Source organism: Schistocerca serialis, chromosome 4 (assembly GCF_023864345.2).
Source record: "Schistocerca serialis cubense isolate TAMUIC-IGC-003099 chromosome 4, iqSchSeri2.2, whole genome shotgun sequence".
NCBI classification, from domain to species: domain Eukaryota; kingdom Metazoa; phylum Arthropoda; class Insecta; order Orthoptera; family Acrididae; genus Schistocerca; species Schistocerca serialis.
The window spans coordinates 418397297-418424714 of record NC_064641.1 but is presented as its reverse complement, the minus strand read 5'-3'; the positions used below and the strand labels follow the sequence as shown (position 1 = coordinate 418424714).

The 27418-nt window shown below is 49.6% G+C and overlaps 1 long non-coding RNA gene across 3 annotated transcripts in view; it reads left to right on the top strand.

The window, feature by feature from the left end:
• Positions 1–777: 777 nt before the first annotated feature.
• The window catches only part of LOC126474988 (uncharacterized), a 48842-nt gene continuing 22201 nt past the window's right edge, over positions 778–27418 (top strand). Inside the window, exons 1-2 of one of the 3 annotated variants that reach the window (XR_007586624.1) lie at positions 778–1207; positions 2523–2692. This is a non-coding gene — a long non-coding RNA (uncharacterized LOC126474988). Of the gene's footprint in view, positions 1208–2522; positions 3381–27418 lie in introns of those variants that run through there. The other 2 variants (XR_007586626.1, XR_007586625.1) reach the window with 2 other exon arrangements.

Here is a 27418-nt window from a genome sequence, read left to right as displayed (position 1 = left end):
TTACACAGCATAGGGAGGCGGCCGACGCTGGGGTGCGATTGTGGGTCCCTCACGGCACCCCTGAGCATGTCGTATTTCAGTGCCCGATGTATGAGCAAGTTGCCTCAGCTGAGAGGCAGCTTTTACCAGAATATGATGTAGTTGAAATTATGAACAAGGAAGAATATTCCCAACTGTTTTCTAAAATGGTTAATGCAGTGTCCAAGGAGGCTCAGCATGTGTATCAATTATGAATTGTATGGCAATTGTTATGTCAATAACCGATTGTGGACTAACAGATGTAAAGGGAAGCAGCTGGTCCGCCCCAGGAATGGCGATCTATTCGGTCCGCCTGGGGTTTGGCTGCTGGAAGTTGATGGTATTTATGTGGGAGGTAAGAGGTGAAGAGGTCACCCTTTTGTGTTATTACTAGTGGAGAAATGTTTGTTTTTGGCTGGTTGCCTCTCACTATCTAATGTGCATTATAAAGAATAAAAGCACAAGAGTGATGTTTTGCCATATATTTTGTACATAGTTTTTGTAATCTAATAGTTGTAGTTGTTCAACCTGCCTCCTCGTAGCTAGGAACGGGCAACTCTCTGGGGTTAGCCCAGAGAGGCTAAGAGGCCGTTTTTACTTGTATTATGAAGTAGAAATTTGATTTTGTTTTGGTTGTGTTTTATAAGTTACCACAATTTTAACATCTAACTTTGTTTAGTATGTAGCACGCCCACGCATAAGTGTTAGTAAGTGGGCATTGCATGTATAATAAATGTTGAAAAAAAAAGTTGTTGTCCCTATCTACTATGTAGCGAAACCACTGCCAAGGGAACGGGCTTGGAAAGATTAGCGGAGAAAGAAGACCCTGTTGAGCTTGACTCTAGTCTGGCACTGTGAGGTGACATGAGAGGTGTAGCATAAGTGGGAGATGGCAACATCGCCGGTGAAATACCACTACTTTCATTGTTTCTTTACTTACTCGGTTAGGTGGAGCGCGTGAGTCGTGGTATAACAACCCGGCGTCATGGTGTTCTCGAGCCAAGCATTTTAGGGTTGTGTTCGCGCCGCGGCTCCATGTCCGTGCGCCACAGAGTGCGGTGCGTGTGGGTGCAAGCCTGCACGTGCCGTGCGTCCCGTGTGCGTCGGCTCGTCTGCGAGTGTGGCGCAGTTTACTCCCTCGCGTGATCCGATTCGAGGACACTGCCAGGCAGGGAGTTTGACTGGGGCGGTGCATCTACATCTGCATCCATACTCCGCAAGCCACCTGACGGTGTGTGGCGGAGGGTACCTTGAGTATCTCTATCGGTCCTCCCTTCTATTCCAGTCTCGTATTGTTTGTGGAAATAAGTACTGTCGGTATGCCTCTGTGTGGGCTCTAATCTCTCTGATTTTATCCTCATGGTCTCTTCGCTAGATATACGTAGGAGGGAGCAATATACTGCTTGACTCTTCGGTGAAGGTATGTTCTCGAAACTTTAACAAAAGCCCGTACCGAGCTACTGAGGGTCTCTCCTGCAGAGTCTTCCACTGGAGTTTATCTATCATCTCCTCAACGCTTTCACGATTACTAAATGATCCTGTAACGAAGCGCGCTGCTCTCCGTTGGATCTTCTCTACCTCTTCTAGCAACCCTATCTGGTACAGATCCCACACTGCTGAGCAGTATTCAAGCAGTGGGCGCACAAGAGTAGTGTAACCTAATTCCTTTGTTTTCGGATTGCATTTCCTTAGGATTCTTCCAATGAATCTCAATCTGGCATCTGCTTTACTGACGATCAACTTTATGTGATTATTTCATTTTAAATCACTTCTAATGCATACTCCCAGATAATTTATGGCATTCGCAGCACATTACACTTGTCTACATTGAGATTGAATTGCCATTCCCTGCACCATGCGTCAATTCGCTGCAGATCATCTTGCATTTCAGCACAATTTTCCATTGTTACAACCTCTCGATATACCACAGCATCATCCACAAAAAGCATCAGTGAACTTCCGATGTCATCCACAAGGTCATTCATGTATATTATGAATAGCAACGGTCCTACGACACTCCCCTATGGCAAACCTGAAACGACTCTTACTTCGGAAGACTTCTCTCCATTGAGAATGACATGCTGCGTTCTGTTATCTAGGAACTCTTCAGTCCAATCACAGAATTGGTCTGATAGTCCATATACTCTTACTTTGTTCATTAAACGACTGTGGGGAACTGTATCGAACGCCTTGCGGAAGTCAAGAAACATGGCATCTAACCTGTGAACCCGTGTCTATGGTCCTCTGAGTCTCGTGGACGACTAGCGCGAGCTACGTTTCATACGACCGTCTTTATCGAAACCCATACTGATTCCTACAGAGTAGATTTCTAGTCTCCAGAAAAGTCTTTATACTCGAACATAATAATTGTTCCAAAATTCTACAACTGATCGACATTAGACATATAGGTTTATAGTTCTGCACATCTGTTCCACGTCCCTTCTTGAAAATGGGGATGACCTGCGCCCTTTTCCAGTCCTTTGGAACGCTACGCTCTTCTAGAGAGACATCTGTCAAAGAATAACGCAGGTGTCCTAAGGCCAGCTCAGTGAGGACAGAAACCTCGCGTAGAGCAAAAGGGCAAAAGCTGGCTTGATCCCGATGTTCAGTACGCATAGGGACTGTGAAAGCACGGCCTATCGATCCTTTTGGCTTGGAGAGTTTCCAGCAAGAGGTGTCAGAAAATTTATCACAGGGATAACTGGGTTGTGGCGGCCAAGCGTTCATAACGACGTCGCTTTTTGATCCCTCGATGTCGGCTCTTCCTATCATTGCGAAGCAGAATTCGCCAAGCGTTGGTTTGTTCATCCACTAATAGGGAACGTGAGCTGGGTTTAGACCATCATGAGACTGGTTAGTTTTGCCCTACTGATGACTGTGTCGTTGCAATAGTAATCCTGCTCAGTACTAGAGGAAACGCAGGTTCGGACATTTGGTTCACGCACTCGGCCGAGCGACCGGTGGTGCAAAGCTACCATCTGTGGGATTACGCCTGAACGCCTCTAAGGCCGAATCCCGTCTAGCCATTGTGGCAACGATATCGCATAGGAGTCCCGAGGACCGAAAGGCTCGAAAATACGTGACTTTACTAGGCGCGGTCGACCCACGTGGCGCCGCGCCGTACGGGCCCAACTTGTTTGCCGGACGAGGCATTCGGGTGGCACTGTCTGGGATCTGTTCCAGGTGCCGCCCTGCCTCTACCGGTCGACCATGGGTGTCTATATTTCGATGTCGGGACTCGGAATCGTCTGTAGACAACTTAGGTACTGGGCAGGGTGTTGTACTCGGTAGAGCAGTTGCCACGCTGCGATCTGTTGAGACTCAGCCCGGGCTTGGGGGATTCGTCTTGTCGCGAGACGAGACCCCCGCGGCGGCCGCGTGCCGTGCCGTGCCGTGCCGTGCCGCAGGGCGCCAGGGGCACGTGTGCCCCCTTGCTTGTTTTGTATTCCGTATCTCTGGGCGTATCGGTTTGGGCGGTCGCGCCGCACCGAGGGCGCTGCATTGGATGCGGCGGGCTTACGTGTATCGGTTTGGGGGACACTTGCCGCTGGCGTGGGCGCTACGATGGGTGCCGCATCCGTGCGCGCGGGAGCGGCGGGGCAGGCGGCGGCGGCCGGGCGCGCAGTGTTCTGCCGCGCTACAGTGTATCGCTTTGGTTGCTAGTGATGGGTGGTGCCAGACATGCGGTGTCGGCCCACTGGTCGGAGCGTCGCGTGGAGGCAGCGGTGTCGGGTGGGTGTCGTGCGGTGGTCGCGGTGCCTGGAAGGCAATGGTACGTTTTAGTCGGCCCCAGCGACGTGTGGTAACATAGCGTACACCGCAGTTCGGTGAACTACAATACCTTTCAACTATGAATGTGAAACATAATATAATAAGACATAATGTTTTGTAAGAAAATAGACTTGGAATAGGTTGTCTCGTTGGCAAGTCCACAGGGCGGTTAGTGTGGGGGGTGATAAGTCCGTGGGGGAGCGTCACCTGCAGAGGGCAAAGTTAGGACGGTGCGCAGAGGCATTAGGCAGCTACACAATAAACGTAATAGAAAGATAATGCAGTACTATCGGCATATTTGTACGCACGGAAACGAAATCGCAAAAGAAATAAACAATACGAAAATAAATAAGGAAATAAATAAGAAAACCAAATAAATAACATTCATAAATATATGACAAATACAAACATACAAATAATGGTCGAGCGCACTCCCTCGTACTCCCGGCATCAATGTCCACAATAAACATCCCAAAAACAGACGATACCGCCATCTGTGAAATACCCACGGCACTCATTTGCCTATTTCGTGACGACACCATACTGCCATCTATGGGACTCTGACACAACGACGTCGACAATGCCACCCACAGGCACAACAAAGCCATCTATGTGAATGTGACTAAACCACATTCACATGCAGCCCAGAACCGATACCTCCAGTTATAGGAATCCAACGAAACTATGCCTGCCATATTGCTGAAACACAGTATCTCCATCTATCCAAATATGACGAAACCACATGCAATACCTCCATCTACGAGAATATGACAACACTACGTCCAGCACACAATACTGCCATCTGTTAGGCTCTTGAACCATCACCTCCTCCAGTCTGCCTCCGACTACGACACCGCCATCTATGAGACACCAAGCCGACTATGACGTCCATGTCGCCCACAGTGCCCATTTTACGATCCTAGGCACAAAGCCGGCAGCCTCTGTCCATAACAGGTGCCCCAACTCCAGTGGCCGTGCCGTAACAAGTGGTCGACCGACAACCACTCCACCCGCACCTATACATGCCCCACACCCACTGCCCAACTCGCAACTCCAGTGGATGCACAGCGGACTTTTCCCGCAATTCCTAAGTTGCAGTCCACCCCTATATCTTACATTTCATGAAAAGTGATATCCCTTATGCCAAAATCCTGCTGTGCCTATATCTAACAAAATTGATGAGGAAAAGGTTGATGCCATTGACACTTTCATAACCGAAATTCGAACGGAGTTAAAAGCCAAAAAAGTTTCACTGAACCTATTGTCTGCATTCCGAAACAAACTAATTGGCAATGCAGTGACACAAGCTAGGTTAGAGGGACAAATCCAGGCGCTAGAAAAGGAAAATGCTCAACTAAGGAACAAGTGGAAATACAGACAATCACAGCAGCTAGACATGATCTAGAAGCAATCGACTCACTCATATCTACATCTACATCCATATTTATACTGCGCAAGCCACCCAACGGTGTGTGGCCTAGGGCACTTTACGTGCCACTGTCATTACGTCCCTTTCCTGTTCCAGTCGCGTATGATTCGCGGGAAGAACGACTGTCTGAAAGCCTCCGTGCGCGCTCTAATCTCTCTAATTTTAAATTGGTGATCTCCTCGGGAGGTATAAGTAGGGGGAAGCAATATATTCGATACCTCATCCAGAAACGCAGCCTCTCGAAACCTGGCGAGCAATCTACACCGCGATGCAGAGCGCTTCTCTTGCAGAGTCTGCCACTTGAGTTTATTAAACATCTCCGTAACGCTATCACGGTTACCAAATAACCCTGTGACGAAACGCGCCGCTTGAACCATCACCTCCTCCAGTCTGCCTCCGACGACGACACCGTCATCTATGAGACACCAAGCCGACTATGACGTCCATGTCACCCACAGTGCCCATTTTACGATCCTAGGCACAAAGCCGGCACCCTCTGTCCACAACAGGTGCCCCAACTCCAGTGGCCGTGCCGTAACAAGTGGTCGACCGACAACCACTCCATCCGCACCCATACATGCCCCACACCCACCGCCCAACTCGCAACTCCATGCGAGACTGGAAGGCCAGATTGACATTCTCAAAGACGAGAATAACAAGCTGTCTGTCCAAGTAGAGGAGATTAGGCTGGAAAATTTCAATCTTAAAAGAGACAGTCATGAACTAAAGAAAGAACTGGATGAGGCAAAAACAACCAAACCTGAGACAACACTCTCAGCACTACCATCCTTCGCCAGTATTGTCAAATACGAACCGAAAACCAAAGAAACACTGAAAATAGAACAGGCCATAGCTAAACAAGCGACAATACTGTTCATTACCTCAACGGAAAATAAGGATCCGAAAATAGTGCGACAAACCCTCACACAGAAACTTGACCCCAAAAAAGACAAAATAAAAATCGAGGCGGTCAAAACCACAGCAACGGCTGTCATAGATGAAACTGCAGCGCAGAACGACTGTAAAAAGTTGTTTGAGTCAGCGATGAACATTAACACAATCTGGTGTGAGCCCCCACAGAAGAGACGACCGCTTGTGATCATTCATCACGTACCTGACACAATCAGACGAAGACTTCCTTGAAAGCCAGTATGAATTGAATGTCAGCGAAGAAGTTGAGAAAGAAGCTTTCCTGAAGGAGACAAAAATTAAATTCCGAACAGGACCAAGAGGGTGGGGTTACAACAATCAGGTAATTGAAGTCACGCCGGAATTGCACAAAATTCTGACAAAACGGGACAGAGTCTATATAGATTTTCAGTCCCTAACTGTCAAAAACTTCGCTCAAGTCCCCACCTGCTACAAGTGCTGTTACATAGGACACACCACAAAGCAGTGTAAAGACACAGAAGTCACGTGCTCAAATTGCAAAGGGAAGGGCCACATAAAAAGTCAGTGTTAAGTACTGGAACAAGACATCTGAATCCCCTGCAGAATCCGAGGCAAATTGTGTGCCAGACGGAGAGGTCTTGACTGTCAAACCCATAAATTCCTCCAAGATCGACTGCTACAGAGCTTCGACTATGGAGAGTGAAAGCAGTCCAACATTGCCCCAATGAAGAATGCAAAGAACGAACTATAAGTCACCATCGACCATCAATCGAAACCACCAAAGAGCTATAAGTTGGCGCAGACAGATGGGATTGCTCCCCAATTACCTCACTCATACAGACGATATCCCATCTCTTCAAGGCACGCATGCACCGCATGATAGCTACATAAATACCATTGACTTCATCGACGACATGGTATTTAATGGAGCAATACGTTATAACATAGCCAAACAACTGAAAAAACAGATGCATTCCTGGGTCAATTACCAACAATCGCTGCAGGCGCGAATTGACGAGTTGGAGTTTGAAGTGCTATACAACAACACCAATCAAATAGGAAACAATAACACACAAACAATAACACACACAGACTAGTCTGAAACCACGAACAAACACTCTGAAAACGAACAAATGGACAATACACAGAAATCTCACAAAAAAATGGTTCAAATGGCTCTGAGCACTATGGGACTTAACATCTATGGTCATCAGTCACCTAGAACTTAGAACTACTTAAACCTAACTAACCTAAGCACATCACACACATCCATGCCCGAGGCAGGTCACGCGGCTCCGGACTGAGCGCCTAGAACCGCTCAGAAATCTCACACAGTACTCGACTATACCAAAGCTATCAGCAAACAAAAAACAAAAGACAATACACCAAAGGTGTATGACACAAAAAGATGTACAGGTTACATAAAACCAGTGAACTTTGTGTCTGGAGGGATAATTAACCCTGCAGAACCTACACAACAAAGCATTGCACAACAACACAAACAAACACAACAGCTGGCGGGATGTAGCGAAACAAAAAGGAAAAAGGTAGTAATTCTTGATACAAACCTACTTGCAGGAGACCGCGATAGCGATGATGAAAGTGCAGATAGTGTAAACAAAATGAAAGGTGATGAGAGTGCAACAGGTAGTGTTAGTAAAAGAAAAAGTAGTGGTGAAATAAGAAGAGCCACAGGTAGCAGTTAGTCAGCATCAGCATCACGGAAGACGGAGCAAGACGCCACACCGGTGACATCTGTACTTCGAGAAAAATACGACGAAATCATCCCATATGTAGAAAAAGAACAGAAGTGAAAAGTCTGCCAAAAACCATGGCATGGTGACTATAATAATGTAGAACTAAATTTAAGACTAAGTAGGCTAGAACACAAAGACACATTTACCACAGCACAGAGACTACTAACCAGACTCCTTCATCCACTAGGCAGCTACGTCTGCTTCCCGACCACGGAACAATCTGACAGAATGACTCTTAAGATGGAAAACATACCTACAGACCCAGCAGAGTTTGAAAAATTGGTTATACTAGCGTGTAGTCGGAGGGCGGAAACACATAACCCACACCAGGTATACAAGGACCAAGTGAGGGCACACGGCAGAACAGACTGTGACTACTCGCAGACTGGTCACAAATTTTACTTACATGTGAAACATCCATTAGAATAATATAGCTAAACGCGAACAGAAGCACTCTTGTTAGTGCAGAACTGCCGCAGGTAGCACTGGACCTGGAGGCGGATAATCTCTGCCTGCAAGAACCCTATGTAACAACCCAGGGAAACTTAACCCACCTACCCTGGGACGCTGTCACAATCTCGGACAGTCGAAACTACAAGGCTGCAAGTGTTGTCCTCAATAAAAAGTTAAACTTCATACAGATCTCGCAGCTATGCAACAGCCATCTGGCCACAGCAGAAGTAACCAAGGGTCGAGAGACGTGGGTGGTCTCATTACTATATGCACAATGCAGTGATAACGTTGAGCCATACCTAGATATGATACAGGACATAGCTGAGTACTCTAGAAATAAGAACCTAATTATATGTGCAGATATTAACGCCAGATCCACACTATGGCACTCGGACAGAACAGACGACAGAGGATGGAAAGTCAACAACGTCATACAGGAGACGCAACTACACATTATAAACGAAGACCGACCTACACCTACGTACAGAGGTGCAGACGGTTCCGCCAGTAAAATCGATATAACTCTGATGAATGACAGGACATTAGGACGACTGCAAAGATGGACCACACAAGACTCTCTGACCGCAAGTGATCACAACATAATCGAAATAACTCACAACAAACAATAACCACACTACACACAACACAACACATTTCAACTTGAAAAGAGCAAACTGGGACAGACTACAACAATTCGTTCAAAACGAAAACATACACAACATACAGGGAAGCGTGGACTACAGAGCACACAAACTGACACAAATCATCCAAAAAGCACAAGAAACAGCAATACCTATGCACACGCACAGCAAACAATGGGAAACCCCATGGTCAGACGAATTAACTAGACTCAAACGTGACATGGCAAGGAAACGTAAACTATATCAGAGGACATGGATACAAAGAGACAAACTACTAAGACTAGCTGCATATAGGGAAGCCAAAGAACTCTTCAAAAAGATATTACTTCAGACCAGAAAACAACACTGGGAGAGCTACTTGGCCACACATACGCAACAAAATATCTGGAGGGAAGAATACAAGATTCTGACAGAAAAAATCAAGACCCCACTGGCATTAAGCACGCTACGGCAGAATGACGGCACAATGACAGCGGGATGGAGAAACACAGCGCAATATCAGCTGAACAAACTCCTCTCGGAGGATGCCACAGACACAGACACACAGGAACAGACCACACTCAGGCAAGAACAATATGAACAGTATGACACCGATGCCGTCACCTGTCCCTTTGCGCACGAGGAAGTTGCGGTAGCGACAAGAGAGCTAAAAAATAAGAAAGCACCTGGACCTGACAGGATCCATGCAGAACTGCTCAAGAGGCTAGCACCACAGATCACCCCATATCTAACATAACTATTAAACGACACCTTAAGGCTAGGCCATATACCGACAGTCTGGAAAACCTCAAATGCAGTCATCATACGAAAATCAGCAGACAGAGACCAATCAGATCCGAAATCTTACAGACCTATATGCCTCATAAACACTACGCAAAAATCCAAGAGAGGCTACTGTGCGACCGCTTGCAGGCTCACAGAACCCTACTTGGAATGAATCCTCACCAATCTGGATTTCGGAAAGGAAAAAGCATTGATGATGCAATAAACAGAGCTCTAGAAATCACACAAAACACAGATAAAACATACTCTTTGGCAATCATGATTGACATTATAGGAGCATTTGACAACCTGTGGTGGCCAGCGCTGTTTCTGAGGTTACGCCAGATGGAAGTACCCGCAGCCCTATACAACAGTCTATTAGACTACTGCAGGGACAGAATAGTGGAATGGCGTGTGGGCAACCGGAAGGTAATAAGGAAAATTACCAAAGGGTGTCCGCAGGGATCGATCTGTGTGCCCATCTTCTGGGACATAATTTTTGAACCCCTCCTGCAACTGCTGGATGAGGATATGAGGACAGACGGAGCTGTCGCTTATGCAGATGACCTACTGGTGGTCATCGCAGCAAATACCAGAGCCCAGCTAGAGGAGAAGGCGAGTGGCACACTGCAAACAATAACACAATGGTGCAACACAAACAAGCTCAAGATAGCGGGCAACAAAACAACATACACACTTCTGAAAGGACAACTCAGACGTAACCCATCAATAAAGATAGAGAACAACAACATATAGAGAACGGCAGTAACCCGCTACTTGGGCGTATACATAGATGAGAAATTGAACTTCCATGAACACATCAGAATAACAACAGTTAAGGCAAAAAAAATACTACATAAATTAGCAACGATAAATTCAGGACAATACAGACTTCCTTTGTCAGTCACACGAACTTACCATTGCGCACTCTTCGAATCAGTGCTAAGCTTTGCGGCCAGTACATGGGCGCACAGACTCAACCTCGCCACAAACAGAACAGCAGTTAGGCGAGGGCAGAAAGCGTCCTTCTGCGACTATCGGGAGCTTTCGGCACTACATCAGTCGAAGCACTGTGTGTCGTGCTAGGAATCTTCCTGATAGACATTACAATCAGATATCGGGCCGCTTTGTACTGGTTAAAGATGGGCAGACTAGACCAGGTCAACATAATGACTGGTTCCCCGCTGAACAATATGCGGGACCTCAGAAAATGGAAAATCGACACATGGCAACAGGAATGGGGCACAAGTGATAAGGGATGGAGAGTGCAGACATTTTTTCCGAAAATAACGGAAAGGTTAAGAATGAAACATGCCGATCCCAGCCGCGGCATGGTGCATTTCTTGACTGGCCGCGGACCTTATCCCGCGCACTTGAATCGCGTGAGTCTAAGAGACACGTCAACATGCACATGCGGAGGTATGGGAACCCCCGAACATACGATCCTATTCTGTGGGAAATACAGACAGCACAGGAACACACCTGGGATACAACACCTACAGACAGAGCAACATATATACGACGCGATTAGAACACCAGAACTATGGGACGAATTGAATGCACTGACAGACAAAATTTCAGATGAATGCCATAAAGAATACAGAAGCGAAAAACCTTACAGACGACAGACACCATAGTGTGGAAGATGTGAAACTAAGACTTAATATAAAATAACAGATATGCACTAGACTCACATAAGTAGTTCTGCAATAGACAATACTGATTAGATTAATGTATGAATTTAGGTATAAACAGTGTCGGCGCACGGTCGCAGTTGCCACCGGCAACCACTGCACTTTAAACCTGTATTTAACATAACCTCCTAGTAACAAATAGAGATATTAATTGTTAAAGGCAGAATAGAATAGAACTTCCTAGGTTAAGGTCAGGAGACTGAGGATCAGTGGCTTGAAGACCAATACCAAGGCGCTCATCCTCAGTACCCTAAGGTGGTGGGACTATCATTTCTTCCTTTCCTATCTTCTTTTCTCCTCTTCAGTCTAAACTATTGCTTGTATTTTCTTCTTCCAATCTAAATTTTAATTTTGTAAAATTTTGTTAAAATGGTTTTGGGAAAGCTGCCAAGGAAAAGAAAGAAATGAGCAAACAAGACCCACCTTCACGTGGTGGGACACGGGCAACAGTGCGACCGGATGCGTGAACTGACGGGAGTCCCAACTACATCATCAACCGTACTCTGGTCGTAGCGACCAAGTGGTCAAGAAAGACCCACCTTAAGCAATTAGGTGGTGGGTCGTAAAATCAGGGCAGCAAGTGAAAAAAAAGTGTCCCAATACATGCTCAAAGTTGGTGCACATGATGTGAACCCCACTTCACTCAGACACACTATCACACAAACAGACACAGCCACAACACTAAAGCACCATCATGGAACAACATCCAATGCATCCTCTCCGCCACATAACACCATCCACACTATGACAACCACAACGTGAGATCCAGTAATAAGACAGAATGTCCCACTCCACCCACAAGCAACATTCCTCTGATCAGCCAACAACACCCACACATGTCCTATACATTGGTGCACCCAACATCACCACACTACCTTGTGCCACAAGACGTAAACAATACCAGGGATGAAAAACACAGGTCTGCCGCTCCCCTGCTAAAGGCATGGAACTGGCGCGCCACCTGACATAAGCCAAACGTGCATCCTGACTTCACATATCTGACGCTGCTTGAGGCATCCACCCACTATCCTAACTATGAACGAACACTGGCCCCATACACCCTCCATTACCCCAAGTTGTGCCTTAACCTAACCCAAGTTGTGCCTTAACCTAACCCAAGTTGTGCCTTAACCTAACCCATGTTGCGGCTTAACCTAACCCACGCTGTGGCTTAACCTAACCCACGTTTGTGGCTTAACCTAACACATGTTGTGGCTTAACCTAACACACGTTGTGGCTTAACCTGCCCTGTAATTGTAATACGGATCGTTAGATTAATGTAGCATTGCCTGACCGCAACCCTCTCAACATAGTTCGCTACTTGCATTGTCCGGTGTCCTGTATGTCGCTTCATGTTACAGTGCATACCCCCACCTCAACACCTTGCGAGTGTTGATTACTTTGCACATCCTCACACTGTCCACTGTAATATGTACTGCAGCTGGATGTATATAGCCCCCCTGCATGCTCAAGCTGGTCGGTCAGGAGTTTGCGTGTTCAATGAGCTTCGCAGCTGTTCACTGGCATTAGCATGACGACACGCTCGGTGTAAGTCGTGGGATGTCCTGTGTCCACTGTCCACTATCCGCTGATGTGGTATGCCTACCCCACACATTGTACTGCACATCGGTCGTTACTTACTAGATGACACACCGTGGTACATGTGAGACTGTACAACGGCTGTGCCCAACAAGGCGAACCACATGGTCCATACGTTGTGCGCGATGCAACGTGTCTTGTCTCCCCATTACAGCTAGATGCTTGCACTGTGGTACACCGTAGAGACGTGTGGGAGGAACGGACCAACGCGTTGCGTGTCGCCCTGGATGGGGATCAGCGTGAGCTGTTTGTTGATGTAGTGACGCATGTATTCCGACTTAGTCGTATCTTCTCACACAACGTAATACCATGGTGCACCGCGTTCTGTATCTGAGACATACTACAGAGGCCAGTTGACAGTCGGTCGTGCAATGGACATCGCATATGTACGCGGACCACCTTCCACGTGTTCTCTCGTCGAGCACATTTTGCTGCGTGTATGTTGGCTGTTGTAGCGTGACACATAACATACAGGCATGCAAGAATCGTTGAATTCGCAAATGGAGATGGACGTCTATGTTTGCTGTCGAAGATACGCAAATGAACTGCAAACCAGTTGTTGAGCGGTTATTCACGCTGGAGGTCAATCAGTGACGGCGAAGATCGGTACAGCTATTAACCGGTTGTTTCAGCGATACCCGCCATACCCACGAACGTGAATGGGCATGTGGGCGTGAAGCGATATGCGCCGGTGGCTGGGTGGGACTGTCCCCGGCCGGTGAGGGGGGGCCGCCCGTCGTGCTGGCCGCGCGCTGCGTGGGCGCACGCGCTACAGCCGGCTGGTGGGGGCGCCCGTGGCAGTCGCGGCCGCCGACGGACGTGGCAGGCGGCGCAGCTGCGCGCTGGTACACTCCGCGCGACGCCGTGCGGCCAAAGTCGGTTCTCCTGAGCTCCGTGCGAAGCACGGTGGACATCTGCAGTGTGCTGGTCCGATTGAGGACTGTTCGCGTTGAGGCTGTCTGCTGCTCGGTCGCCCCGGTGGTCCTCGCTGGCGGTTTGTATCGCAGCTGTGCGGACGTGTTGGCGCGTGCGCTGTGGTGGGAGAGTTTGCTTTGGCACCCAAGTTGGGCTTTTCCCTCCCGTGGCGCTGTCGTTGGAGCTGCTCGGTCACTGTTGGTGGCCGCGTGTTGTCTCCTGCCGGCAACGCCACGACAGCACGCTCCCGGGCCTCTGTCGGCAGTGGCAAGCTGAGTTGGGATCATGGATGGTCGCACTGTAAGCATCTACTCGCCTAACTCCGGGCGATTGCGCCTCTCTCGAACCCGAACACATACTTTGGACGTGAGAATGTTTCGAGGTGTATCGTGCAGGGGAGCTCTGCCTCCTCCTGTCTGCAGAATAATTGAGTGGACACATGCATGTTCGCACGGGCCCCCCAGCACACACTCCTGGGCGGCCGGCTGCTCAGATCTAGTTGACACAGCTTTCTGGTTGATCCTGCCAGTAGTCATATGCTTGTCTCAAAGATTAAGCTATGCATGTTTGAGGACAAGCCGCATTATAGTGAAACCGCGAATGGCTCATTAAATCAGTTATGCCTCCTTAGATCGTACCCACGTTACTTGGATAACTGTGGTAATTCTAGAGCTAATACATGCAAACAAAGTGTCTGGGGGTGGGAAACACAGTACAACTTCCTTTAAAACTAACTGGGAACGCCTGGCTCGAGAGTGTAGTATTCCTCCATTGCCCGAGGGTGACCTGGACGTGGATAGGTATGCCGAGGAACTGGTGGGATAAGTGGTTAGGGCGGTAAAAGCCGCTGTTCCGACTAGGAGAAGGGCCGTAGCAGCCTCCCCATCGCCATGGACTGCCGACCTCGAACGTCTGCGCCAGTCTGTCCGACGGGCGAGGAAGTACTACCAGCGAAGTGCCGTCTGGCCGGAAAAACAACACTGGTTGCAGCAATATAGAGAAGCAAAGGAGGCATTCCAGAGACAATTAAAACAGGTAAGGATGAAGAGCTGGGAGGACTACGTACTAAGACAACTCGAAAGTGACCTGTGGGGAGTTCCCTACAAGTTGGTCAGGGAGAAGATAAGGTCCCCAGCGGTCCTCTCCACTCTCAGAGAGGCTGGAAAACAACAGAGTCCTGGCGGGAGACCGCCGAGGTCCTCCTGAGGACTCTACTTCCAGATGATGAGGAAAATGGAGAAACAGAGACCCAGCAGCAAATCCGCAGGGCAGATCAGCAGGAGTACACCAACAACACCCGGGTGTACCCTTTTTCTGAAGAAGAAATTGCTGCACAAATAAAATCGCTAAAAAAGGGGAAGGCACCAGGGCCAGATGGTATAGTAGCGGAGGTGGTACAGTTCCTCGCCCCACAGCTAATAGCACCTCTCACGGGGTAACACAACAAATGTCTTAGGACTGGCAAATTCCCAAAGATCTGGAAAAGAGCAAATATGGTCATCATCAAAAAGGGCATGGACAAAGATCCCATGGAGCCAAAGTCCTACAGACCAATATGTCTCCTAGACATCATGGGGAAACTGTTAGAGAAGCTGTTGGCTGACAGACTGACCGCACACAGAACTTTGTGTGGGATGAGTGACAGGCAGTTCGGCTTTCGGCCGTGGCGATCAGCGTCTGACGCAATCGCCCTGGCGGCTGAGGTCTGTGGCTCTGCCCCATACAAATACGTGATCGGCATCATGGTGGACATCAGTGGTGCCTTTGAGAACCTGTAGTGGCCCTCGCTCTTCTCCCGCTTGCGTGAGAAGGAGTGCCCAGTGCCCCTCTATGGCTGTCTCAGGAGCTATTGCATGGATAGGGAGGTCTGGTTATCATCGCCTAGCGACAAAAAAAACAAGACTATTACGAAGGCGTGTCCCCAGGGCTCCGTACTGGGGCCACTCTTTTGGGACGTAAATGTAGAACCGCTGCTAGAAAAACTACAACTCAGCGAGGACGTGCTACATGTGATAGCCTACGCTGACGACCTCCTCCTGTTGGTCGGCGGCCGTAGCCGTGAAGAACTCGAACCAAAAGTAGAAAGAGCAATCAGCATACTAGCTGAATGGTGTCAACAAGCTAAAATGAAAATTGCACCAAATAAGTCAACATACCTTCTTCTAGAAGGCAGTCTGGTCAGGAATCCCACAGTAAGAATTGATGGAACACCAGTTCTTCGGTGTCGCGAAGCACGATATCTTGGAGTAATTATTGATGAAATATGGAGCTATACATCTCATATCGAAACCATTACACTACACGCCATAGAAACCCAGAACAACCTCATCAACATTGGTCACAAAAGATTTCACCTGCCACCTGCTCTCATCAAATTATATCACAACAGCATCCTGTCATCAGTAGTAGGTTATGCGTGTGGGGTCTGGGCTCACAGGCTCACGAGGGTGATGCCGGCCATGGCCATGAGAAGGGTGCAGAGAAACATGATAATGCGGTCTGTAGGTGCCTACAGAACGACTCCTGAGGGGGCTCTATTGGTTCTAATGGGACTATGCCCGTTAGACATAAAGATTGGGGAACAGGCCGCATGGTACTGGATCACTAAGGGGAAAATAGGTAAGACAAGGGACATTTTGGGGGTTCAGGTAGGATATAAACCTGCCATAAAGAGAAGGGGGGAGGAGTTATGGCAAACATCTTGGGAGAATGAAGAAACAGGTAGAAGGGTCTTTCAGCTGCTGTCGAATATCAAAGAGCGACTTGGGATGACCCACTTCGATCCAAGCAGGGGACTATTGCACTTGCTCATGGGACATGGACCATACCCGACATATCTATGTCGGTTTGGAAAAAGAGCTACACCAGCGTGCGACTGTGACGATCAAGACGGAACACCTGAGCACATCATCTATGACTGCCCGATATATGATGATGTGGCGCATGACCTGCGAGCGCAATTACCCGATCACGACACTTATGCCCTGATACGACGTGCCGATACCTTCAATATTCTCAATACATTGGCAAACGAGGTATCACAGAAGATCTTCTGAGAATTCCTAAGAACTCAAGATAGATGATATTGAACCCGGAATAGACTGAGATGTACTCACCATACCACCAGGTGCGGAGCAGGCCAGTCTCCCCTGACCGGAATCCGCCGCACTACTGGACCAGGCCAGTGAGTGCATCACCCACCAGGCTGTGACAACTGCACTCTACTTAGACATAGAACCAATTAAATTAGCAGTAGTAGTAGATTTAGAACACTAACAATACTAACAAGTAGGGACTGCAGCGACAACACAGACTTGGCCAGCCCAGTGCCAGGGGCACGCTCACATGGGCTTAGCTCAGTGAGCAGGCCTTAAAACAGTAGGTTTGTAACACCAACTGGCACACCTGTAATCGCTGCAGAATACACTAGAAAAGTAGAATAGCCTAAGAGATTAACCTTGTCCACAAGTTAGCCAGTTGTAATATTAAAATGTAGAACTTGCTGTATTCTTAGTAGTATAACACACAGACCCACTAATTATTGAGGCGGTGGGTTATTTTTGTATTTTTCATATAGTTGTAATGTATTGTGTTAATAAAGATTTAAAGATTTATTTATTTTTTTTTAAAAAAAGCAAAATATCTGGCGTGAGGACGGTCGCTTGACGGCGCGTTCGGCGCGGGCCCACCCGTTGCCGGCGTGCTGTAAGGCACGGAGACTCGCACTGGGGCATATCGCTTCCCGTCAGACGTGCCGCGGCAGTCCTCACATGGGGAAGTGATGCGTCTCTTATAGCCTCTCCTTCCCAAGTGGCTCTTTCCATCTTCCTGTGGTGCGAGATGTTAAGGTCGGCATTCTGCCTTGCGACAAAAGGGGGAGCAGCAACCCAACCCGATGCGAAAGTGAAGGGTGTGTGGCACAGGGGGAGCTGTGTTGAGAGACCGAACATCAGTCCCTCTCTGTTCGCAGGGCACAGACCATCAGGTGTTATACATGCCGAAGACCTCGTTTGTCGGCGTAGGATCGCCGCGCCCCTGGGTAACTGGGGCATGTTCTGCCAAACCCAGGAGGTGGTGACATCGCCTGGGCTAGGTTAGATGGGTCCAGACCGCTGAACGACTGAGTGATCAACCCACGACCTGAGTAGGAGTGGGTGCTTGGCCGAGAGGTGGAAGCTCAGGTAAGTAGGCGGCGAAGTGCGAGAGGTGGATCTGCCTCTCCCGAGTGCGGGGTGCCCTTGCCGAGGAGCGTCGGGTGAAATCGATGATGATGGGCCACCGACGGGGACCAGTGCGCTGGCAACGGCGCGCTGAACCCTGCAGGTCGAAGAGTGCCCTTGGCCTTCGGGAGAGGCCGGTGGGCGAGCTGCCTTTTTGTCCCCCCCCCCCCCCCCCATGCCAGAGGATCTGGTCCGGGGTAAGAGACAGGCTCCCATCTTTTATCACTCGTTTATTCATCATGGCGACAATTGAAACGAGTGATTCGTGTGCATCGAAACGCGCTTCTACTGCGCCTGATGCCTCTCCCCAGGACGAGCTGGGACAGGCAGAGGGTGAAACAGTGACACAGAGGCACGCCAGAATTTCACCATGTGTGAAAAATGGTAAGATAAGCCAAGCGGCTCTGTCTATCATCAGAAATTAACTTACAACATGGGCCATTGCTCATGCAAAACTTGAAGGCCTGGTGGAAGAGTTAGAGAAGGAAAACAGCAGATTGTAGAACTAACCGGTCAAGACCTGGCTGGCGGTGGCTGCGCAAACGCCAACCAACCCACACACAACCTAAGATCCCCCCTGTGGGTTCAGGGGTAAGAATCGGCCCGCGGTATTCCTGCCTGTCGTAAGAGGCGACTAAAAGGAGTCTCAAACGTTTCGGCCTTATGTGATGGTCCCCTGTCGGGTTTGACCTCCATATGTCAAAATTTTTCCGAAGAGCGAGCCGATTGGGGAAGGGCGCCTTACTTGGTGCGTTGTGTCCATCTTGCGTTGAGAACTTTCGCCAGCTTATTCGTCGTTGTGTTGCAGTCCTGCCCGCTCTACATTTCTTGGGCATGGATACGCTCCTGCGTGCACTTTCTGCCAAGCGATGTTCAGGGCCACTTTCTGCACTAACAGCGATCATGGACCACATGTCACCTAACATCCAGCATGGTAGCCAGTCCGTTGTGGTGGGGCTGCCATGTACCCTGTTGGTTGTAGCCCCCAGACAACACAGGGATCGCTCTACTGATGCCTGCACCGTTAACTCCCCACATATGCCAAGGAGTAGATGCCCATCTCCCTGGGGCATCGGGACTCCCGGCAATGGTCATCCTCCCTGGTGGCCTTTGCTGTGGCTGGGTGGCGCCCGTGGGGAGGGCCCTTTGTCGGAGTAGGTGGCATCAGGGTGGATGACACGCAATGAAGCGTGGCACATCTTCTCTTGCTGGTGGCCAGCCACCAGCAGTCTCTAAGCGTTAGAGGGCCCATTTTAAAGGTAACGTTTATGACCCCAAATCGTTCCCCTCCCTCGCCACACCATGGGAGGAACGAAAGACATTGAATGAAAGTGAGACGTATTCGCCCAGGTATCTTGTCTGTACCAGAGCTGATGGGGAATCCTTTATATCCATGAAACCTCAGTTCTTTGTAGAGCATTTAGAGGACAAGTTCGGGGAGGTGGAGGGCTTGTCCAAAATGCGGTCCGGATCGGTGTTGATAAAAACGGCATACTCCGCCCAATCACGAGCCTTGCTCACTTGTAATAAGCTGGGGGATGCCTCCGTTACTATCATGCCCCATAAAAGCTTAAATATGGTCCAGGGCATTATCTTCCACAGGGATCTCCTTTTACAGTCCGATGACGAGCTGCGCGCCAACTTGGAGCGACGAGGTGTCCATTTCGTCCGGCGCGTCCACCGGGCTCCGAGGGATCATCAAGTTGCCACCGGTGCCTTCATCTTGGCCTTCGAGGGTGACGCATTACCTGAGAATGTCAAGGTTATGGTGTACCATTGTGATGTCAAGCCATATATCCCTTCCCCGATGCAGTTCTTCAAGTCTTGGAAGTTCAGCCATATGTCTTCACGCTGTACTTCCGGCCTCGTATGTCACGATTGTGGTCGACCCTCCCATCCTGATACTCCCTGTGCCCCGCCTCCAATCTGTGTGAACTGTGGAGAGCACCATCCATCTTGCTCGCCGGATTGTCCGATTCTGCAGAAGGAGCGGAAAATCATGGAAATCAAGACCCTGGACCGACTGACGTACACTGAGGCGAAGCGGAAATATGGTCGGCTTCATTCAGTGCGTATGACATCTTCTTATGCCGCAACTGTCTCTCCTGCTGCAGTTCCATCAGTTCCAGTCAGCTCTCAGATTCTAAGGACCACACTTGCCCCCTTGATGGTGGGTGGCACTAAACTCCCTGTTGCTCCTGCTCCATTTAGTTCAAGAGCAACACCCCCAAACCATCGGGGACATCAGTTCCCCCTTCCCAGCCGGAGAAGCGTAAGACTTCTTCGGCTCCTCTCGCCAGGAAGGGGTCCCTTGGGGACCTCCCGTCACAAGTTCCGACCAGTATAAAAGCAGACAGCTGAAGGGGCTCAAACAACCACCGGTCCCTGGTCGTAGGGCCTCACGGTCGTCGTCTGTCCCTAAGACTGACCCAGTGAAGCCCTCCCAGCCTGAACCACCGAAGGCACAGCGAGAGAAACAGAAGAAGAAGAATGTCACCAAGGGTAACGACATAGTGGTGGCACCCGTCCCATCGCTTCCTACAAGCTCTGCGTCTGAGGACGAAGTGGAGATTCTGGAGTCTGCTGAGGACCTCGATCTCGGTGGTCCCTCAGACGCCATGGATAGCGCTAGCACTGGAGCTCAATTGGAGGCAGCAGGTGACCCAGCGGCGTAATCTGCCTTCCAAGTCACGTCACGCCTTTCACAGACATGAACAATACCATCCTCACAGTGGAACTGTAGCGGTTTCTTCCACCGTCTAGCTGAGCTCTGACAACTTATTAGCCTTCCCCCTTTCTTCTGCATTGCTATTCAGGAAACTTGGTTTCCAGCACTGTGAACCCCCGCCCTCCGTGGCTATCGGGGTTATTATAAGAACCTGGCAGCTTATGAAAGGGTGTCTGGTGGCGTCTGCATATATGTCCTTAACTCTCTTCACAGCGAGACTGTACCTCTACAAACACATTTAGAGGCTGTCGCTGTTCGGGTGTGGACGCCACAAACTGTTACCGTCTGCAGTATTTACCTTCCACCGGATGGTGCTGTCACGCAGCATATCCTGGCTGCTCTGTTAGCCCAATTGCCGCCACCTTTCTTGTTAATGAGCGACTTCAACGCCCATAACCCTCTGTGGGGTGGGTCAGTGGCGACAGGTCGAAGTACCATCATTGAACATTTATTGGCACAGTTCGATCTTTCGCTTTTAAACGATGGTTCCTTCACACATTTCAGCATGGTGCATGGCACATACTCCGCCATCGACCTTTCGATTTGCAGCCCAGCCTCTTACCGCCTGTCGACTGGAGTGTGCATGACGACCTGTGTCGTCGTGACGACTTTCCGATCTTTCTGTCACTGCCACAGCGTCAGTCTTCTCTGCGCCCTTGCAGGTGGGCTATAAATAAGGTGGACTGGGACTTGTCTTCCTCCACTGCCGCTATTGAGCCTCTCGCTAGTGATGACATTGATGCGGTCGTTCAATCGGTCACCACCGGCATCGTTACTGCCGCCGAATCTGCCATTCCCCGTTCTTCTGGGTCCCCTCGGTGGCGGACTGTGCCTTGGTGGTCGCTGAGACCGCTGAAGCGATTAAAGATCGCCGGAGGGCGCTCCAGAGTCACAAGCGACATCCCTGCATTGACCACATCATCACCTTCAAACGGCTGCGTACGCGGGCCCACTGCCTTATCCGCCAAAGCAAGCAGAAGTGCTGGGAGCGGTATGTCTCCACCATTGGCCTCAATGTCTCTCCATCACAGGTCTGGGCCAAGATCCGTCGCCTCTACGGCTATTGGACCCCTGTCAGCGTGCCTGCGCTCTCACTGAATGGAGCAGTATGTACAGACTCCATCAAAATTGCCAACAGCTTGGCAGTGCATTTTGCTCTGAGTTCCGCTTCTTCCAATTACCCACAGGCTTTCCACTCCATTAAAGGGCGGATGGAACGTCGGAGCCTTTCTTTTCGCACCTACCATTCTGAATCCTACAATGCTCCATTCAGTGAGTGGGAATTTCACAGTGCGCTTGTCGCTTGCCCTGATACCGCTCCCGGGCCAGATCGCATCCACTGTCAGATGCTGAAACACCTTTCAGTGGACTGCAAGCGACGCCTCCTCGACGTTTACAACCGTCTCTGGGTCGAATGTGAGTTTCCGTCGCAATGGCGGGAAAGCATTGTCATCCCCGTTTTGAAACGGGCCCTTTGGAGGTGGATAGCTACCGCCCCATTAGCCTCACCAACGTTCTTTGCAAGATTCTCGAACAGATGGTGAGCCTGCGCTTGAATTGGGTACTGGAGTCTCGGGGCCTTCTGGCTCCATCTCAGGGTGGGTTCCGTAAAGGCCGCTCCACCGCCGACAATCTGGTCAGCCTGGAGTCGGTTATCCGTACTGCCTTTGCCCGCCGTCAGCATCTGGTCGCTGTCTTTTTCGACATGCGGAAGGCATACGATACGACATGGCGTCATCACATCATTTCTACACTCCATGGATGTGGTCTTCGGGGCCCTCTGCCAACCTTTATCCGCAATTTTCTGTCGTATCGTACCTCCCTCGTGCAAGTCGCAGCCTTCCATAGTTCCGTCCTCGTCCAGGAGAACGGGGTACCATAGGGATCTGTCCTCAGTGTCTGCCTGTTTTTAATTGCAATAAATGGGCTCGCTGCAGCGGTGGGAAATTCTGTCTCCGCTTCCCTGTATGCTGACGACTTCCACCTTTGCTATAGCTCTATTGGCATTGCAGCTGCTGAACGTGAGCTACAGGGCGCAGTCTTTGGCTGTAGTGCATGGTTTTCAGTTTTCGGCTGCCAAGACCCGCATTATGCATTTCTGCTGGCGCCGAACGGTCCATCCTGAGCTGTACTTTTTGATGCCCAGTTGACTTGGCTGCCTCATATTCGGCAGCTTAAACAGGCATGTTGGCGGCATCTAAATGCTCTGCAATGCTTGAGCCACACCAGCTGGGGCGGCGACCGATCTACCCTGTTACGGCTCTACCAGACATTAATACAGTCTCGTGTGGATTATGGGAGCCTGGCTTATGGCTCAGCATCTCCGTCTGCATTGCGGGTGCTGGACCCAATTTTACACAGCGGAATACGACATGCCACTGGTGCCTTCCGGACCAGCCCTGTGGACAGAATACTAGTGGAGGCAGGTTCCCTCCCCTGCAGTTACGGCGCCAACGTTTGCTGTCCGCTTATGCTGCCCATGTTTTTAGCTTTCCCGGGCATCCAAACTATCGTCTCCTGTTCCCGCAGTCTGTCGTCCATCTGCCAGAACGTCGGCCCCGGTCAGGTTGTACGATCGCAGTCCGCGTCTAAGAGCTTTTCTCCAGGCTTAGGGTTTTCATTGTTCCACCTCCTTTCTGGGCCACTTTGCGTACACCCCCATGGTGTCTTCCTCGCCCTTGCCTTCAGCTCGACTTGGCACAGGGCCCGAAGGACTCAGTCCCTCCAGAGGCTTTCCGCCGCTGCTTTCTTTCCATCCTCGCAACCTGTCAGGGCTCTGGCATTGTTTACACTGATGGTTCGATGGTTGCTGGTCATGTCGGTTATGCGCTAACTCTAGGGGACCATTCCGAACAACGTTCGTTGCCAGCTGGCTGCAGCGTTTACACTGCTGAGCTGGTCGCCATCTTTCGTACCCTAGAGTATAGCCGTTTCTGCTCGGGTGGGTCCTTCATTATCTGTAGCGATTCCCTGAGCGGTTTACGAGCTCTCGACCAGTGTTTCCCTCGTTCTCGTCTGGTGATGGCTATCCAGGAGTCCCTCCATACTCTTGCCCGTTGCGGCCGCTCTGTGGTCTTTGTGTGGACCCCAGGCCATGTTGGGATACCCAGCAATGAAAATGTTGACCACCTGGCGAAAGAGGCCACCAGTAAACCATCTCTGGATGTTGGCCTCCCGGAGACTGATTTGAGGGCAGTCTTATGCCGCAAAGTTTTTGCACTGTGGGACAATGAATGGCGCGTAATAAACTCTGTGCCGTCAAGGAGACGACAGGTGCGTGGCGGTCATCTCTGCGAGCCACCTGCAGGGACTCAGTAGTCCTTTGTTGGCTCCACATTGGCCATTCCAGGCTGACACACAGATATTTACTGCGCCGGGAGGACCCTCCTCTATGTCGCTGCGGGGTGGCTTTGACAGTGGCCCACATTTTGTTGGCCTGCCTCCTTTTAGCTGTGGTCAGGCAGGCATTTCCGCTGCCTGATACGCTCCCTGCCCTTTTAACTGATGACCCTGCTATGGCTGGCTTAGTTTTACGTTTTATTCGGGCAGGGGGTTTTTATCGTTTAATCTGAGCGTTTGTTATGTCCTTTTGTGTTGATTCTGGCCTATGGCCTACGATTTTAGTCTGATTTTTTAATGTGTTTCTTAGTGGTTGGATTTTCCTTTTTTATTTCTATGGTCAGCCAGCCACCGTCACACTCTGTGTGATTTTAGTTCGTTTTGTCTTGTCTTTGTCTAAGTTTCTCTTGTTCTGTGTCATCTGTGATCTATTCTGATAATCGTTTTTATTCTCTGTGGGTGTCCTTAGTCTTTGGAAAAAGGGACCGATGGCCACAGCAGTCTGGTCCCTTTAATCCCCACAAACCAACCAACAACCTAAGAGACAATAGACCAAGTAGCCAAGAGAACAGACACTGCAGTCTTTATCAGGTCTCTGCCTGGGCAAGACACTAGTGTGAAGAAAATTCAGGAGAAAGATCACGGCAATGGGGAGATTATACGTTGGCTTCCATTCAGTCAAAGTCAGGGATTATATCGTGGTACCTCGCTGCCGTAACTGTGGTGGCCTGGACTACATTCTGAGGCTTTGTACCAGGGCGTCGGCTTGTATGAAGTGTGGCACAAATGGACATAACCGCAAAGACTGCAAAGCAGCAGCGGTCTGCATTCCCTGCAGAAGCTGCGGAAAAAAGTCATGTGGAGCCATGGGACGTAATTGCCCAACATATCGAATACTACAGCAACAATTGATTTCTAGAATCGATTATGGCTGATCACAGCCCACAAAACAGGATGCCAAAGCGCAAATCCCCGAGCAAGAGGAGGCGGGATGCTATGAGGGCAACTAGATTTAAGAATTTCTTGACAGAATCACTAGACAAGGCCATCCAAACAGAGCCCTACATGATTGACAGCAGTATACAGACAGATCTCTCCGCAATGGCCATAGATCCCGCTCCCCAACGCCAGGGAACGAAGCCGACAGTCCATCTGAAGCGGCAAGGGCATCCTATGACTGTCCCAACAAGAAAGCAACTTAAAGAAAACCAACCTATTCTAGACAACGCAGTTACAAGTTCAAGTCTGAAGTCCACAACACAGAGCACTCCAGTAGTCAGATTGCCACCTGTGAACCTGGTAAGGGTGTACCCCAATATCGAGTACACGATGCAACTGGCCAGGTTGGAAGAGCCAATTACCCTAGCCACTGCCTTATGACATGTGGTCCGTGTAGGACATGATGAATGTAGGAAGATAACCTTCTTGGTAATGGAGGCTGTGGACAGAATTCAGCTAAAGTCAGTGAAACTCCCCACCGATTTTGGAGCCCTGCGGTACCCGCTGAAAAAAGTCTTTGAGAAACGTGGTGAGAAGTTTGACCTCCAGGACATCTACGAACAGTCTGTACTGGCAAATGGACGAATTGCTTTCGATTGGAGTTAGACCTGGCCAGATGACCACATGCACACATACTTCCCATGACGAATGAAATAACAATTGGACAATTAAACACGCACAATAGCTGACCTGTTATGCAGGAGCTCCATAAAGAGGTGGAGGAGAGGAGACTGGATGTACTCTGCCTACAGGAGCCATACTCCCAAGCTGGAAAAATAGCTTTTGCTGCCGTAACGTTGCAAATTGTCAGCAGAGGGAAGGACCCTAGAGCGGCGATAGCAGTTACAAATAAACTTGTGAGGGACACCACGCTCTCACAATTTACAACTAGTCAGTGGAACGTCGTGGAGCTTCAGTTCCCAGTGGGAGTAATTACTCTCATAAACATGTACTTCCAATACGGAGACGAGATTGAGCAACATTTAGAACATCTGGCAAGAGTTACCACGCCGTTGCGGGAACGGAAGATAGTCGTAACAGCTGACATTAATGCAAAATATCCCCTGTGGTACAGCGGCACCAGAGATACAAAGGGAGATAAAGTGGAAGAATTTATCATGGCTTCACAGGTCGTGGTGGCCAACAAGCCGGGCAATCCTCCTACCTACGCAGCGGGAGGACAGGGCATGAACATAGACGTAACCCTAACATCTCATAACGCAGCAAATGTCACACAGAGCTGGAAAGTCGAGAACAATGCCACCACTAGTGACCATAATTTAATAACCTTCACTCTAGGTGAAAGGGAGTGCCGCTGGACCATAGGGTGGGAAGTACAATTCAATTACAACAAAGCGGATTGGGAACGCCTAGCAAGGGAGTGTTACATTCCTACCTTACAAGAAGGTGACGTACATCAAGACATAGACGTGGACGAAAGAGCTGACGAAATGGTAGGCGCAGTACACAGAGCGGAGAGGGCCGCTGTACCAACCAGGAGGAAGGCCATGGCGGCCTCACCGTCACCATGGTCGGCCGAATTAGAGGAATTACGTCAATCTGTCAGGAGGCTAAGGAGGAACTACCAGTGCAGTGTCGTCTGGCTGGAAAGGCAACGATGGCAGTTGCAATATAGGGAGGTCAAGCAGAGATTTCAGAAGGAACTACGCGAAGTAAGAATGCGTAGCTGAGAGAGCTACATGTGGAACCAGTTGGCCTTAGACCCATGGGGCCTCCCATATAAATTAGTGAGGGAAAAAATCCGCTCTCCCCTGGAGCTATCAACAGTCAGGCAGGGGGACAGGATGACGGAATCTTGGTAGGAGACTGCAGAGGTCATTCTCTGGTCCCTGCTGCCTGACGACAATGCGGATGGAAAAACCGTAAGACAGCAGCAACTGCGAGATACAGACCTAGAAGATTACAACAACGACACGGCAGTCTACCCCTTCTCAGAAGAGGAGGTGGCTGCACAAATAAGGTCCCTAAAAAGAGGGAAAGCTCCAGGACCAGACGGCATTGTGGCTGAGGTGGTGCAATTTCTGGAACCCCAGTTAATCGCGCCGCTGACTCACCTCTGTAACGAGTGCCTCAGACATAGGAAGTTCCCCAAGAGGTGGAAAACCGCGAACGTGGTCATAATAAAAAACGGACCAGAAAAAGACCCCGCCAAAGTCAAATCATACAGGCCAATTTGCCTAT